At 41.6% G+C, this 12,212-nt stretch overlaps 1 protein-coding gene across 1 annotated transcript in view; it reads left to right on the plus strand.

The window, feature by feature from the left end:
* The first annotated feature begins 6 nt into the window (after positions 1-6).
* Positions 7-12,212, plus strand: part of Klhl5 (kelch like family member 5) — a 63,470-nt gene continuing 51,264 nt past the window's right edge. Inside the window, exon 1 of the mRNA XM_055624254.1 lies at positions 7-33. The gene's annotated coding sequence lies outside the window, so the exon portion shown is untranslated. The remainder of the gene's footprint in view (positions 34-12,212) is intronic.

The following is a 12,212-nucleotide window of genomic DNA, read 5'->3' on the forward strand; positions in this document are numbered from 1 at the left end:
GGTGACCCCGGGCCTCCCTCCTGACCCCGCGCGGTAAGTGCGACTTCCTGCCCGCGCGGTGGGCTAAGGCCCGTCCCCGCGAGCACGCGACCCTCCCGGGCCCTAGGGGTCCGGGGACTCGCCGGCCAGGCTGGGGGCTCGCGAGCTGGAACCGGGACTCGAACCCGCGTCTCTCCTCGCCTCCCCAGCGCCTGGAGTTGCTCAAAGTTCCCCACGCGGGTGGGTGAGGAGCGAGTGCTGCTCTCCAGGACTGTTCCAAGACTGAACAAGCCGGAAACTATTTCTGGTCCCCCACAGCAGGCACCCCTTGTTGAAGTTTTAAGAACCGGCCTTCTCGAAGGTGCGGGTGAGACGGTAGCTTCCCGTGTTTGGTTTTTAGCGGTTCTTCTGAGCGTGTCCCGCGGTCGGAAGCTGCGGGGAGAACTTGGCTGTCAGAGCGCATATACTGCTGCCGTTGTGGTTATCTCCTCCTGTTTCTTTGGACCTTTACTAAAAAGGATCTACGCAGAGTGTCCCGCCCCTTCCACAGCCGTGAAAGGCCAGGCTCTTCTGCATGGCTCAGGGACTATGGGCCGGCAGATGCCCTCCAACTTTGTTTTGAGAATGGAACCGCTGTTACTGTGTGTCTAGCCGTTTTACTGATGCACAATAAATGTTAATTCTCCTTCCTGTTAGGAAGCAGTTTAATAAATCCTCCTGTTAAGAAAAAGTTTAATAAGGCTTTTTGGTATTAATTAGATAGCTGTTAAGGGGGAGGGTGGACTCAGAACTTTTTTTTCTGACTTTCGGTATATTCTGTATCAGGAGTTATGTAAAAGAAAACTTTTAGGTAAAGGTGAATACACTAATATTTTTGTGACAGGAAGAGAGAAATAGATTTTAAAATATAAGAAAAAAAGACAAATACATATACTCACACAACATATGTATATCCAGATATCTGAAGCAATCTTGTGTCAATGTGTTCACTATAGTAAAACAAGCTACCTGAGAATGTTGGCGTTGGGGAGCCTGCGGGGAGGAGGAATAGAGTGCACCCTGTCGGGACCTGTACTACAACAGGAGTCTTGGATTGGGTTTTGAGCTTCCTTGGAGCTAGGATAGGAACAAAGTAAGCTACTGCGGGTTTCTAATTCAATGTTGTTTTTTGTTTGTTTTGTTTTGGTTTGTTAAAACCAAACCAAACCAGTTCTTCTGCCTGAGCAAGGTATTTTCTTGAAAGTTTCTCACCGGCCCTAAGAAAAGAGAAAGAGATGGTGAAGCAGTTGACATCTTTAAAATTGTAAATTTTGCACCAAAAAAAAAAAAGTTTCAACATAGGGCTGCTGCTGTATGAACTCATCCTGGTGATGCTCTGGGCTAGCATTTCCCAAACCACGCTGTAAAGAATAACAAGTAAATAACTTGGTTTTTTGACTAAGCTCAGGAACTAGGGCTGCAGCTCAGTGGCAGAGGACTGACATGTCTGCCCTGCACAAGGCCCTGTGTCCCAGCTCCAGAACAAGGAGATGGGAGAAGATTCTGAGCTCAAATGAACTCAGACATCTGGATTAGGCAAACTGTGAAGCTTTTTCACACCTTATTGTAAAGTTGATTGACTGATGATGGATGTACGTTGTGAGCTATTCCAAATTTAATAAAGCGCCTTTCGTGAGTATTTTCTCACAGCTTGAGATCTTATACGAACTGGCGAGTGAAGTTACTGTATTTGGCAAGGACCCGAATGAAGCTAATCCAGAAGTCAGGGTTTAATGCATACACATCAAAGGAAGAAGCTACTCTCGTACCGCGTAGGCCTTCCGCAAGCTGCCTTTTGGACCAGATGACCTTTAGGGCTTCTCATTTATGCCTCTGAACGTTTACTGTTTGAGAATTAGAATAGGTTTAGGCAAAGAAGAATTCTTGAGGGATTACTTTCAATTATTAGTGACTATAAATATGTGATTTACATGCTGTTTTATTACAAACATTATTTGTACTATTACTCTACTGTGAAACCCTATATTTTATAGCTATAAAAGATCTTGGAAAACATGCCACATAGTAGAAAGATCAAAAAGGCTGGGTGTGGTGATGTGTGGGTGGCACATGCCTTTAACCCCAGTATTCTGAAGACAGAGGTATCCAGATTTCTGTGAGTTTGAGGCCAGTCTGGCCTACATAGCAAGGTCCAGGCCAGTCAGGCCTACATAGTGAGACCTTATCTCAAAAAGGAGAAAGATCTGGAACAACACCACCAAAACTTATCATTTGCACTTATTAATGTGTGGGGCTATTTCCAGCAAGTTTATGAGCCCTTTGGATCTATACTCTTGTTTATAAGACTAGGGTGGTTATAGCAGACAGCTCATTCATGGACTAAATGCTGGGAATTTACTGGCTACTGGTAGTAAACCAGCCTCAGTGATGCAAATGAGGACAAGTGGCAAGAGTTTGGATTGCAAGAATTGCATCTTACCCAGATGTATGTGGATTCTGAGTTTCAGGAGTCAAGCAGTGAGCGTTGAGAGGATAAGGAATTGGTTTGAAGATGTATCTGGAGCCACACCTAAAAGTGCAGCACTTCTATACAAAAGTTATGTTTTGGCATGCATATACCAGTGTGGCCCTTCTGAAAAATTGAGAGCCAATGCTATTTGCTCTTTTCACCCTATCTGTGAAGAAGATGCTTGCATCCAATGGAATAAATTGGGCTGTCATCACAAAAGATCCTCACATCCCACTGGCTTAAGTCAGCAAAGGTCTATTTCTGTCATCCTGTATGTCTGATGAGGATCAGCATGACAGCTCCATTTCAGGTGGTTGCTTGGACCCTAGGCTGTTAGAGGCTGTATCTCAGTGCATTCTTCCATAGTTGGTAGGGGAGGGGAAAGTTGTGTGGATAGTGACAGTACATTGGCTCTTTAAGGCTTCCACTTGGAAGTGGCCACACAAGTCATGTAACTGTACCTAACTTCAGGGAAGTGGGGAAATGCCACTCCACCATGTGGCAGAAGGAAGAGACCTGGCACCACTTGTGAACAGTCCTCGTGAGCACTGCACCAGGCGGCTGTCCTCGTGAGCTAACACGAGATTTGAATAAACCATACCACCATGGTTTTCAGTCTCCTATTTGAAAAATAGAAAACAGCATTTCTTTGTGTGTGTGTGTGTATTTAGAGAGAATTATGGTAATGAGAATTATAAAGAACATCTTAATTTGAAATGAAATGCTATTGAAATCCCCACAATTAGATGTACTGTTTTGATCAAGTGAGTTTCATTTTGAATTGTATGTCCATTCAATAAACATTTGTTAAACGTGTATAAGGCACTGTTAGGTCTTCTGAGAATAAAACAGTGAATGGGAGTTTACAATGCCAGGAGAAATAGCTGTAATTTGAGTTCTCTCTCTCTTTTTAATGCAACATTAACAAGTTACGGTATGACATAACACTCAACACATACACACACACTAGACTTTGTATTCTCTTTTTTTTTTCTTTTCTTTTTTTTTTCTCTTATAGTTTGTTTCCTAACATGTTTTACAAAATTACTTGAACTAGCTTAAACAACCAGACTGCTTTGTTAGCAATAATGTAGCTTTGTATCAGAGTTAGAGAGGAGAAATCCAGTTGGGTCTTGAGGCAATTGGCATCACTAACAGTAGATCAGGGCTGTTTTCTCTATGTGTGTTTTTTTTTTCCCTCTGCACATACATTTCATTGTTCTGTTTCTGTGTTTTGCCCTTACAAGGGTGCTTTAATCTAAGAGTTCACATGCTTGGGACTAGACCTTTGCAGTTTCTGCAAACCTGTTTGTTTGTTTGTTTGTTTTTAAATGAAACAGGGAGGTTAGCCCCGTTAGTGGTTCTTAAGCTGTGGGTCATGATCCCTTTGGGGGTTGAATGACCCTTTCATGGGGGTCACCTAAGACCATCTGCATATCAGATATTTATATTATGATTCATAACAGTAGCAAAAGTACAGTTAGGACGTAGCAGTGAAAATAATTTTATGGTTGGGGAGGGGAGTCACCACATGACTCTATTAAAGGGTTGCAGCATTAGGAAGGTTGAGAACCACTTAAGGCTTAAGTGATTCCACTGCAGAGTTTGGAAATAATGGAATTGACCCTAAAAATATAACAAAGTAACTGGCAACTTTGTAGAAAAGAAGGCAGTTCTGGTAGCTTACTAAGAAGCCTAAGGTTAAAGAAACCTGAGATGCCATTTAAAAAAAAAAAAAATCTGCACAATTAGCATCAGCTTGCAAGTTGTATCGGGACAGATTGATGGTGATGATCAGGGTGAGAAGGGACCCTTGCAGCTGACTGGTAGCGACTATATGCACTCTCCAAACACCGGCAAATGCCGTGTTTATTGTATTTCTTTCATTCATCTTTTCTTCCTTGCCCAGGGTATCGGTGACTGAATTCATCTCTTACCTGTGCTTCAATTCTGATGCAAGGCTCCCTGGTTTCACCTCAAAGCTATTACTGCAGAAAAAAGAAGCCTTTTCCATGCTACCAGTTCAGCACTTTCTACCATGCAAACTGCCCTCCAAGACACCTTTTCTTTTTGGACATTTTAGATTTTTAACATCCTGTTGTCATATCTCTTCACCAACTTTATTTTTTTACTCAGTAAGCTTGTAATCTTTTTCTGATAACTATGTGTGTTCATCTTCTCTAGTGATGTCTCTTCCCAGTCAAACGGTAGCCATAGCTTCACGTCCGGGGGTGGCAAAGGGGGGGCTGTGTATAACATCTGGAAGAGGGGGTTTCCAGAAAAACACAGGGAGTGTAAGTACAAGTTGTGTTGTGAGAACTGGCTGTGATGGTGCAGACTTGTAATCCCAGCACTTAGATGACAGAGCCAGAAGGATCAAAGCAAGTTTGAGTGAGCCAGGCTGGGCTAAGGAGCAAGTTCAGATTATCCAGGATTCACAGTGAGAGCTGTGACTCAGATTCAACATGACAGGTGACACTCACCAGGGATAAAGGTTAAAAGAGGGTCTTCAGTTGAGACTGCAAAAGATCTAGAGTCTCTGAAATGTCCTCACACTTTTGTTGCTGTGTAAATACAGGATGGGCGTAAAACTGGATTCAGGAAACTACCAGAGGCTTGTTTGTTTAGAAGACAGTCATACAGTGACTCCAGCTTATCAACAGGGCTGTGTCTTGTGTTCCTGATTGGTAACAATGATCTTCACAGAAGTCCATACAGGCATCTTGTAGCACCTGGGCAATATCTGAAAAGCTGCTCAACAGAAGCTATTAACCCTAAAAACCCATGTCCTGCAACATAGGGTGCCTCTTACATCATAAACTTAGCTTCCAGGATCTCAGAAACAATCTGAATTCTAAGAGTTCCTTCGGGAGCTCAAAGCTAGTTTTCTGGTTGTTTGGTTGGTTTGGTTTTTGTGTGTGTGAGAGAGTACTAATGCAAACTGAGTAACCTGGGCAGTCATTTTTACTAGGAACAATGTTGCCTCGTAGTGTAGATGACGTGCCTAATTCTACAGATTGCCATTGCTGGACACAGAGCTGATAGTTACTTGAAAGTTAATACAGAAGGGGAAGGTTTGCCAACTCATATGTCCACGGTGCTTCTTCGCTTGGAAGTATTCAATAGTATGTTTTCCTTATTTTGCTCTAATCTGTTAATTATTTTTAATTATAGATGAAGTAGGAAATGTATGGGTAGTAAGATACAGTGCTGGTGGGGCAGATGGGACCAGTAGGACATTAAAAACTCTGAATTCCACACCAAATGATGTGGCTTTTATTACCTAACAGGAGATAAAGCAAATAAAAATTTTAGATGTAATGGTGTATGTAGTCAAGAATTGTTCTTTAGAAGGTTTGCTTGACTGTTCTGTGAAGACTATAGAGGAAAAATTAGACTGGTTACTTCATTGCTACCTGTTATTTGTGGTAAGAAGGGTTAATCAATTCTGCATCTTATAGAACATTAAAATTGATGGACAGTCTCAGCATGGTGCTTCAAAGAGTCTAGAACCAGCTTATCTTTCCTTTTTTAAATTATTTCTCAGATACTGGTTTTGTTTAAATGATTTCAAGCATTTCTGACAGTTTCATGCACAAATACAACGTGTTGTGATTACTGCCTGTCTGAATTATTTGCTGTCACCCCCCACACACACCTACTAGCGGTTGAGAAGACCACCTGAAGGACCTTTTGGTTTCTTGAGACAGGGTTTCTCTGTGTAGCTTTGGTTGTCCTGGAACTCACTCTATAGACCAGGCTGCCCTCAAAGTCAGAAATTCACCTGCCTCTGCCTCCCAAGTGCTGGGATTAAAAGTGTGTGCCACCACTGCCCAGCTGAAGGACCTCTTAGGAAAATTGAGTTTAGCCTAAGATACATTTAACACTAAGACATTCTAGTCACTGCTGATGTTCATTGATCTGCCATTTCACTCACAACCTTGTTCCATTTTTCTTTTTGTTGGCACTATAAAACAGCTTATTGGTTTTTAAGAGTTACTATTCTTTTAAGTTTCATTTTAGGGTAAGCTGGGGAGTTGTTAAATGGCATTAGCTTAGTTAACATTTGTAGTGATGAACTCACTTCTAATTATGAGCAGTTGAGAGTCTTTCTTTTAAAAATTGGACTGAGGATCAAACCCATGGCTTCATGCTTTCTGGGTGAGGGCTCTGTCAATTGATCCCCCATTCTCATATTCATGTTCTAATTCATACTCGTTCTCTCTGTCTCTGTCTCCTTTCAATAGTTATCACATTTTCTCTCCTCTGTTGCTTAAATTGTTTTTTATTTTAATTACCTTTTCTTTACGAACTGTATGCTGTTCTAACATAAGCACTTGGAAAATCTGGTTGATCCTGCAGCGAATTGAATTGGTCTGTGATGTCCCCATCATGTGTTCAGAAACCACAGACTGCTTTGATCAGTTGTTTGTGCCTAAAAAGCACTGATTGATTACCTTTTTTGCCTCCATTACTGTAAAGCTACAAGGGAGCAGAAACCCTTGTGGATTTGATTTGGTTCAGGTCAGTAAAAGACAAAATCACAGTTACACACATTGTTGTTTTCTTATGACACATAAAATGTTTGGGTGTCTCAGCACATTCTCCAAACCATGGATCAGGCAAGAATTTAGTCATGGTTTCACTCCATCTGTGTGGTCTTTCAGTTTCCATCCTTGTCCCTACAAATATGTACATTCACAAACTATGAGAAGTTTGTGGCAAGGAAATCCTTTCCTCTCACCAGCCATCCAGACAAAGGACTATTTTCTAATTTCTTTTCTAAATGCTGAAGATTGAACCCAGGGCCTCGCTACACTTTCATCCATAAAAGACTATTTTTTTATTGCTTTATTGATTGTTTACTTGATTGATTATTTGTCTCTGGCTGCCTGGAACTCACTCTGTAGATCAGTCTGGCCTCAAACTCACAGAGATCTGCCTGCCTCTGCTTCCACAGGGCTGGAATTAAAGGAGTGCGCCACCACGCTTGGCTGGCAGGCTTGTTCGTTTTTTAAATAGGTTCTCACCCTGTAGCCCTGGATGATCTGAAATTCACTAAGTGAAATAGCATAGACTGACCTGGAACTCATGCCAGTCTTCCTGCCTCTCACCTGCTAGGATTGCCGGCACAAGTCGCCACACTTGGCTTAAAAGGCTGTTTTCAAGAGCAAATGGCTTGTTACAATCATATTATGGTATCAGCTGTGATCTTTTCTAGATGAGCGTAAAAGGGGTTGGGGTACATGACATTAGCCAATCTTGTAAAATGTTCCTTGTTTTCCTTCCAGACATTCGTACAGATGGATACTAGAGACTAGTTTGATGTATGGGTCAACACTTGTTTTATAGGCAAGTGCCAAAAACCCAGAGGAAGCCAGTAGGCAGAAATTGAAGCACTTGTATTTGGCCACTAGTGCCATTTTTCTGTTTAATCGCAACTGTGAGGAACTTCATAGTGTTTTTGCCTAAGAAGTGATACATCCTTTAAGCATCCATTCATTGCCTTGTTTGCCAATAGTTTAATCTGACCACACGGGCAAACAGTTTCAGTTCAGTTTATTCTTCTCCACTGCACACAAAACTTGTACAAAGTCAGCTATACTCTCAATCTGCTGCCTCACATTGGTAGAGTAGGTTCATAACTACCTGTCCATAAAGTTATGAACAGCAAATGACACTATTCCGAAAGCAAGTGGCAGCATAGTACAGTTGAAATACGAAATACGGAACCCTGTACTCACCAGCTATGTCCATTAAAGCCCCCTGCCAGCCCCACTTCAGTGTTTTCTTTTTGTTGTTTATTATTATTAGTTACATTTTATTAACTCTGTATCCCAGCCGTATCCCGCTCCCTTATTCCCTCCCAACCCCACCCTCCCTCCCTCAGCTTCTCCCTGCCCCTTTTCAAGTCCACGGATTGGGGAGGACCTCCTCTCCTTTCGTCTGGCCCTGTTTTATCAGGTATCTTCAGGTCTGGCTGCAAAGTTCTCCTCTGTGGCCTAGCAGGACTGTTCCTCCCTTTGGAGGGTGGGAAGTCAAAGAGCCTGCCATTGAGTTCCTGTCAGAGATAGTCCCTGTTCCCCCTACTATGGGAAACCAATTGGTTATTGAGCTACCACGAGCTTCATCTGAGTAAAGGTTCTAGGTTATATCCATACGTGGTCCTTGGTTGGAGAAACAGTTTCAGAAAAAAACCCTGTGCCCAGATATATTTGGTCCTTGTGGGGCTTCTATTTTTTCCCCATCATACTAGCTCCCCTTCTGCGGAAGGTTTGGTTATGAGTCTTAGTATCTGTTTTGAAACACTGTTTGGTAGAGTCTTTCAGATGCCTTCTGAGGTAGACTCCTGTCAAACGTCTTATGCACATCTCATTTGTCTTTCATCTAAGGTGGGGAAGGGATGCCTGCTTTTTGGGTGTCATAAGTAAATGTCTTACCCACCACACACATGCTCTTCGCTATAAAGTATTTCACATATACTATGTACATTGAAGCACTTAGGAAATAGTTGTAGTCACAAATCCAGACTCCTGTTTTGTCAAAGAGAACACTAAGGAACAAGGGGATGAATTGTCCAAATTGAATGGTTTAGCTATTGATCCAGGCTCTGTCTGCCATATTGCTTAGCCTACCATTAAGTGATAATGTCAGAAAATAACAGTAGAACTCTTAACCCGTTCCTTCTGAACTGACTCATTGCTTCACCCTAATGCCCTCTAGGAAATGTATTCCTTGATCCCGAGGGCCCAGGGATCACTCATGGCTCAGTGGCTGCTCCTTAGAAAATACACATATTTCCTTAACCATTCAGTTGGGTACTAAACTGAAAGCTGATCGTGCTCATTTACAAACTTGTTTTTAGTAGCTGCAAAGTTAGAGTAATGGTGAAATCAGTAAACATCTAATTAATGACTGTAAAGAGAATTCCATAAAAATTAAGTTGAGTGCTTTGCACTTTCACTATAAATGAGCTGTTTAAAGTTTGCTGTCAAATTTAATGAAGGCTGGATAATTACAAATGATGAAGAGAAAGTCATCAAAGTCCCAAGTTGTCCCTGTCAAAGATCATGGACCAATGGCCTGGTCCAAAGAACAAGGAGCTCAGATAAGAATACAAATGGGCCACATCACTAAGAGCGCGGTTGGGAGCAGCTGACTTTTCCTAAGACTTTCTTCTTTAAGGAAGCAATGAGTTTCATTTATAGTCTGACATGAGATTTTTTTCATAGTGACCAGGTTATTTTATAGTCATATTCTTTCAGAGATGCTTTTAAGTTCTCTCTCCATTATAGAAACCATAAGTAAAAATCATACATAATAGATCATATATGGCTTATGCAATACGAAGGCCCACACTCAGTAGGAGATGAATATTGAATACAGGGCTTTAGCTCTTTAAAAAAAGACTGTTGAATTCACGGGTGTGCATTTACGTAATCAAGTTAAAGTGATGTCATCAATGGCACGTAAGTGTAGTTTTATGATTTCTGACTTTTTTGCTTCATGCATTAACTTTCTCAGCTTCATCTGGTAAAAGGGCTTGCACTCGGCTAAGTGCTCCAGGATGGCTAGAAATGCACTGAGCTCTGCACTGTCTTAGCGTATCCTGTGAATGCCTCAAGCTTCTTTATCGTACTGTATTGCAAGTTTTTTAGGTGTATTTTTTTTTATTTTTATTTAAATGGGTGTGTTTCTTGTATGGGTGTATGTACCACATTGAATGCCTGATGCTCACGGAGGCCAGAAGAAGGCATTGGATCTTTGGAACTGCAGTTACAGACAGATGATAGTAAGACATTGTGAATTGAATGCAGGTCCTCTAAAATAGCATTGAAGGCCATTTCTCCAGTCCTTGTAGTACAACTTTTAAATTAAATATTAGTTCCTGAATTATAGATTCATTGAAAGCTATAACCCTTTCTGTCATCATCATAGAAAAATTATTAAATAAATAATGTTTATAATTGAGCAATTATTGTCGGTACGACAGCATCGTATGGCTCTAATTCAGCTTCAAGGTTACACTTTATTTCACTTCTATTTCCATCTCAATCTTACAGTTAATGTGTAACAGCGCTTTTATTTAGGTAAATCACTTTATTAGATGGCTTTTACCAGGAAACCACACTTCAGTTTTCAGTACATATCAGAGTTCTTAACTGCTGAGTTTTGATGTGCTGTGGAGCTTACAAAGCCAGATCCCTTGGCTTGTCACGGCTAAAGTAAAATTCCATGTTATTTTTAATTTTTATTTACTAATTAAATGAGAGCTGTCCTCCAATTATTTTCAACTGGATGATTTAACACTGTAATAGCAATCTTAATTTGGGGTTTCAAAGTGTGTCTTTAATCCAGGTATCTGGACACATGTCTAATCCAGCACCTAGGAGGAAGATGCAAGACAGTTAGGAACTTAAAGCCTCCTTGGGATACACAGAAAACTGAAGGGCAGTCTAAAGTTCATGGTAAGGTGTTCTCTCAGAAACCAAGGGCCGGGGATGCAGACCACTGGCAGAAGACTAGTATGGGTTAGGCCCTGGGTTCAGTCCCAATACTGCAGGAAAACAATGAGTACAGATGAAGTTTTCTTTCTTAAATCAATTAATCATTAAAGATAAGCTAGGTTCTACCCTGGATCCTTGTTATATCTAGCCATTTGGTTGCTGTATTAGTTAACTTTTCTTTGCTGTGATAGGATACCATGACAAAAACAACTTAGGTTTTTTTAAAAAAAAGTTTTTTGGGCTTATGGTTCCAAAGGGTTAGGAATTCGTTATGGGTTGGAGGTTTGGAGGCTTGGCGCCAAGCAGCAGGCTGGCAGCAGGAACAGAAAGCTGAGAGCTCACACTTTGGACCAGAGACAAGAAGCAGAGGAAGTGAGCTGGAAATGATGCAGCTTTTTAATCTAAAGCACAAATACAGTGATGTACATTCTCCAGCAAGCCTGCTCCACACAAGCATCCCTAAACAGTCCCTCTACCTGAGATTGAAGGGGACGTTTCTTTTTTTTTTTTTTTTTTTTTTTTTTACGTTTCTTATTCAAACCAAAATTCTACTCCCTGGTGTGCAACTCTTGATCCAGCAAATGCTTCTTCCCCCTTGGCATTTGTCCACAAGTACCACCAGAAGCGATTTTGCTTTTATCTGGCAAGGCCAGCAGTACCACTGTAGCACAAGGTTGTATTAATTCTCCATCTCTGTATCCCAGCTTAGGAAAGAGAGATCTTGATTGCCTGCCTCTTCTGCAAGAGTATCACACTGGTCACTGTGTACTTGATGACATTATGCTGATTGAGCCAAGTGAACAGGAGGTAGCAACTGCTTTAGACTTGTTGGCAAAGCATACGTGAATTAGAGGATGGGAAAGAAATCCAACCCAAATTCAAGGGGCTTCTGCCTTCGTCAAATTTCTAGAAGGCCAGTGGTGTGAGTGTGCAGAGATGTTCCTTCTAAGGTAAAAAGAGAAGTTGTTGCTCTAGGTCCCTCCCACCACCAAGAAAGAAGCACAGTGTTTAGTGGCCTATTTGGATTCTGGAGGCAGCACATTCCTCACTGGGATGTGCTACTCCAGCCCATATACCAAGTGACTCAAAAGCCGCTTGCTCTGTGTGGGGCCTAGAGCAGGAGAAGACTCTTCAACAGTTCCAGGCTCTTGTGCAGGCTGCCCTAACCCCAACCCTAACCCTAACCCTAACCCTAACCCTAACCCTAACCCTAACCC

The sequence above is a fragment of the Psammomys obesus genome, unplaced genomic scaffold (assembly GCF_907164565.1).
Source record: "Psammomys obesus unplaced genomic scaffold, mPsaObe1.curated_primary_1811, whole genome shotgun sequence".
NCBI classification, from domain to species: Eukaryota; Metazoa; Chordata; class Mammalia; order Rodentia; family Muridae; genus Psammomys; species Psammomys obesus.